Consider the following 5,494-nt stretch of genomic DNA (forward strand, 5'->3'; position numbering starts at 1 on the left):
GGGAGGAAAACTTAGTAATGGAAAATAAAAAAGGAAGGGAAAGGAGAGAATGGGAAGGAGTGAAGAATATTGGAAAGGGGCAGGATGAGGAAAACTTAAAGGGAAGGGAAATAGTGGAAAAGGGAAAGCGGGAAAAGTGGAGGAGGTAAAATTAGGGAAATAATAGACGGGAGATGAGGCAGGGTGTGAGGGAAGGAAGGGGGAAGGAGGTAGGGAGATGAAAACAGTAAAGGAAGGGAGAAGGGAGAAGAAGAGAAATGGAGAGAGTAGGCAAAGGGGAAGAGGGAGGGAAGTGGAGAGAAAAAGGAGGGGGAAGGAAGGAAGGGAGGGTGGAAGGAAAGAAATAGAGAAATTGTGAAATATGTTTATAATCGAGAGAGAGAGAGAGAGAGAGAGAGAGAGAGAGAGAGAGAGAGAGAGAGAGAGCGTACTGTGACTCCCTGGGGCGGCGTTACCTGGGGGACTCTTTTATTACTTACCTGGGGGGCCGCTCGAGGGGCAGGGGGGCAGAGACGTGACACTCCCCCACTACTACACCCCCTCCCCCCACCCCCCCTCTACCCCCTCCAACCACAATCATCATCAAGGGAGAAGAGATATGGTGGGCGGCGATGGGGAGGAGGGGAGGGAAGGGGAGGAGGGGAGGGAAGGGTAATGAAGGGGAAGGAAGGGACATTGATGACACCGCCCACTGCTCTCTCTCTCTCTCTCTCTCTCTCTCTCTCTCTCTCTCTCTCTCTCTCTCTCTCTCTCTCTCTCTCTCTCTCTCTCTCTCTCTCTCTCTCCAACCTTAATTTCTTCCTCTTATTCAGTGTTGGTTTTTAGTTCATTCCAGCGGCGATTAAATTTAAAACTCATTAGGGACACACACACACACACACACACACACACACACACACACACACACACACACACACACACACCTATCCGGCATCCCCCCACCGCGTCAACATTCGGGCTTTGAGAGAGAAACTTTTCACCTTACCCCCCCCACCCCCCTTCACCCCCCTTTATCTGCCCCATCATCCCAACCCCTTCCCCCTTACCCCTCTTACCTGCCCCCAGCATCCCCTTTCATCCCTACAGCATCCCATCCCCCCTAACCTTACCTACTCAAGCATCAATTTCATCCCTATAAAATCACATCTCCTTATTCTTACCTATTCCAATATTCCTTTCAAATCTCGAGTATCATATCACTGCAGCATCCCATCTCCCTTACCTTACTTACTCTAGCATCCCTTCCATCCCTATACAATCACATCTACTTCCTCTCACCTCTCCTAACATTCCTTTCAGATCTATACCATTATATCCTTCCTATCTACCTGAACTTTCACTTTTATTTAATGACACATACCTTACCTGCCTCACCTAGCATCCATATCACCCCTATCACATCATATCCTCACCTCTCCCTACCTTACCAGCATCTCCATCTCTGTCTCCTCTGCAATATCACATCTTCTTTATACCTGCACCAGCATCCCTCTCTCTCCCTCTCTTTCTCTCTCTGACATTTATTAATCTTTTTTTTTTCTTCTCTCTCCCTCTCACTTTCTCAACCATCGTGTTCTTACCTGTCTCCTCCCTCCCCCCTCCCTCCCTTACCTGCATGCCCTTCCGTTCCCAGGTATGATGATCCAGTCCATTCACCTTTGCCTCAGTACTATAACCGGTCCTTTTCAATACCCATCCATATCACTAACCTCTAATTCCTGCTTCCCCTTTCTCCCACGGACACTACATCCCTCCTTTTCATTCAGTTCATCTATATCTCATTTTCTAACATTACCTATTCATTCACTCCCTCACCTGCCCTTTCGATCCCGGGCCTTTTCAATACCCATCCATATCACTAACCTCTAATTCCTGCTTCCACTTTCTCCCACTGATACTACATCCCTCCTTTTCATTCAATTCATCTATATCTCATTTTCTAACATTACCTATTCATTCACTCCCTCACCTGCCCTTTCGATCCCGGTCCTTTTCAATACCCATCCATATCAGTAACCACTAATTCCTGCTTCCCCTTTCTCCCACTAACACTACATCCCTCCTTTTCATTCAACTCATCTATATCTCATTTTCTAACATTATCTATTCATTCACTCCCTCACCTGCCCTTTCGATCCCGGTCCTTTTCAATACCCATCCATATCAGTAACCACTAATTCCTGCTTCCACTTTCTCCCACTGATACTGCACCCCTCCTTTTAATTCTACTCATCTACCTCATTTTCTTACATTACCTATACACTCACTTTCTCACCTGCCCTTTCGTTTCCGGTCCACTCCCAATTGTCTCAGTATCAGCTCTTTTCGATTTTTCCATCCATATCAGTTTCCTCTAGTTACTGTTTCACTTCTCTTCCCACTTTTTTTTTTTTTTTTTTTTTTTTTTACATCTCTTGATTCACTTGGACGGTTTCTTCTAGAGTCCGGGTTGATGGGAGGTTTTCTGGACAGCATGTGGGTAGTCTTAGGCCACTCGGCGGTGACTGAAAAATCCCAGGTGGTAGCGTGGGGATTCGAACCGACGCTGTCCATGGCGCCGTGAATGCTAGGACCGCACGCTAACCACTCAGCCACCGCTTACTTCAGCCCCTCTCTTTTCATTTCAGTGTGTTTTTTCATACGAACTCTCCCTCTATTTAGTAATATATGCCATTCTTTTTTCAACTCCCATCCACATCAGTAACCTTTAATTCTTGTTTTATCTCATTTCCCACTCCAACTTCACCCCTTCTTTTCATTCCTCTGCATCCCCTTTCTTTTCATTTCAGTGTCTTCTTTCATACGAACTCTCCCTCTATTCAGTACTATACACCAGTCTTCACCTCCCATCCACATCAGTAACCTCTAATTCTTGTTTTATCTCATTTCCAACTTCACCCCTTCTTTTTATTCCTCTGCATCCCCTTTCTTTTCATTTCAGTGTCTTCTTTCATACGAACTCTCCCTCTATTCAGTACTATACATCAGTCTTCACCTCCCATCCACTTCAGTAACCTCTAATTCTTGTTTCCTCTCATTTCCCACTCCAACTTCACCCCTCCTTTTCATTCCTCTTACCTCACCTCCTTACATTACCCTTACATTAAACTTGCATCCAGTCCCTTACCTGCCCTTCCGTCTCTAGTCCCTTCACCCTGGTCTCAATACCGGTTCTTTTCATTTCCCATGCATATCAGTATCCCTTCAGCATCCACTCCACTCTACTCTATTTAGGAGCAGTAAGTAGCGGGCTTTTTTTCTTTCATTATTGAGTTTTTTACGCCCTTGCACTGTCTCCTCTGCTGTAAAAAAAAAAAATCCAAGCTTCCTCTGTTCCCACCCAAACTTCTGCCAGTAGTATAATTCAATTTCAGTGGGTTCGGTCTTCCATAACTCCTCCTCCATTCTAAAAGAGTTGATAGTTTTTGCATTGATTACTCTTGCAGGAAGGTTGTTGCAATGACGGATGACTGCGGTCTTTTCAAACGAACTGGTAGAGACACTTGTGGAAGGCGGAAGGGAACGAAAGGAGAGTTGTGGAAAAATGAAAACGTTGTCGCCCACGAACACATATTTGACACACGGCTTTCGTAGGAGTTGTGTGCATTTCCAAGGGTAGTTTTATGACCCTGGTGGTAGTTTGACCTCAGGATTGGGTGTTGGGAATGGAGGGAGAGTTGTGGAAAAATGAAGACATTGGAATGAAAGAGTATACAGTATTCTCAGACGCTTCCACCTCTCACATCAACTATTCCTAAGGGCCAAAAAGGAGATCAATTCGTTTCTCATGAGTGTTCGTTTAGGTTCACGGTATACAGAGGAGAGGTCAAACTACCACCAGGGTCATAAAACTACCCTTGGAAATGCACACAACTCCTACGAAAGCCGTGTCAAATATGTGAGACGCTGGGGGAGAAAAAGCAGGAGGAAGAGGAGGCAAGAGTCCTCAAAAATCCTGAAGGAGGTCACAGGAGGCCGGGAAGAAATCGTGGGCCTCCTCCAGCTGAAGATTCTCTCTCTCTCTCTCTCTCTCTCTCTCTCTCTCTCTCTCTCTCTCTCTCCCAGTTATCCATCAGTCAGAGAAGTCAAATTTAGTCCTCCTTCTCCTCCTCCTCCTCCTTTGGGCGACGTCATGTTTAAGAATACGACTCTATATTTCAGTTCTATTCAGTTCCTATTCATATCAGTAACTTCTAATTCCTGTTTCCCTTTCCTCCCGTTATACCTAAACCAGTATTACTCTTTCGTTTTTCCACCACTCTCCCTCCATTCCCAACACCCAATCCTATGGTCAAACTACCACCAGGGTCATAAAACTACCCTTGGAAATGCACACAACTCCTACGAAAGCCGTGTGTCAAATATGTGTTCTTGGGCGACAACGTTTTCATTTTTCCACAACTCTCCTTCCGTTCCCTTCCGCCTTCCACGAGTGTCTCTATCAGTTCGTTTGGAAAGACCGCAGAGCCATCCGTCATTGCAACAACCTTCCTGCAAGAGTAATCAATGCAAAAAACGTTCAACTCTTTTAGAAATCGCACTGACCGTTACTTCCTTCCCACAGTAGTGAATTAAACGTTCCCATTAACGCGTAGAGGAAGTGTTTTAAGCTGCTCCTCCCGAAATTGGCCTCTCTTTTTGGCCACTCCTTTGACCTCTATTCAGGAGAAGTAAGTAGCGGGCTTTTTTTTAATATTTTTCTTTACGCCCTTGAACTGTCTCCGTAGCTGTAAAAAAAAAAAAAGGGGGCAATACCTGACGAACTGATTACATGAGTCACTGAAGCAGGTAGTCTATACATTTTCTGTTGCCTGCTCTTTCACGTGTTCATGTTTCCTACTCCTCCTCTTTCTGGCTAATCCTGAAAGTCCATAAACATCCTTCTCTTTGTCCTCCTCCTCCTCCTTGTTTTTTACCCCTTCCCAGTCCCTTTCTTTCAGTCCAGCGTAACAACCCCCCCCCCTCCTCACCCCACCAGCAGGACCAGAACACCCCTGCCTTTTACCTCCACCCCAGCACCTCCCTCCTTGCAATTTATCTATCCCCTTTCCAATCCCCCAAACACCCCTTCTCTCTCTCTCTCTCTCTCTCTCTCTCTCTCTCTCTCTCTCTCTCTCGCTCTCGCTCTCGCACACACACACACACACACACACACACACACACACACACACACACACTTAATCCTGCCTCGCCCTTCATCCCTCGCAGCAACTAATGCACGGTCAATGAATAATGAATGACATGATGAACGTTGAGAGTGTAGTAGTAGTAGTAGTAGTAGTAGTAGTAGTAGTAGTGGTGGTAGTAGTAGTAGTGGTAGTAGTAGTAGTAGTAGTAGTAGTAGTTGCTTTTGTTGGAATAATGATAACAACAAAAAGAATAGTAAGAGTGGTAATGATATAATAATGACGATAATATTAATAATAATCATAAAAAAATAATAATAATAAAAACAATAACACCAGAATCAACCTAATTAGTATTATTGTTCACA

At 45.0% G+C, this 5,494-nt stretch overlaps 1 long non-coding RNA gene across 1 annotated transcript; it reads right to left on the reverse strand.

Annotated features, from left to right (window-relative positions):
• Positions 1–1,113: 1,113 nt before the first annotated feature.
• LOC126995544 (uncharacterized) lies at positions 1,114–3,248 on the reverse strand. The gene is made up of 3 exons (XR_007750405.1): positions 2,996–3,248; positions 1,864–2,843; positions 1,114–1,709 (listed from the first exon to the last, which is right to left on the reverse strand). It is a non-coding gene; the product is annotated as an uncharacterized LOC126995544 (long non-coding RNA).
• Between the last annotated feature and the right edge of the window lie 2,246 nt (positions 3,249–5,494).

Source organism: Eriocheir sinensis, chromosome 8 (genome assembly GCF_024679095.1).
Source record: "Eriocheir sinensis breed Jianghai 21 chromosome 8, ASM2467909v1, whole genome shotgun sequence".
In the NCBI taxonomy this organism is placed as follows: domain Eukaryota; kingdom Metazoa; phylum Arthropoda; class Malacostraca; order Decapoda; family Varunidae; genus Eriocheir; species Eriocheir sinensis.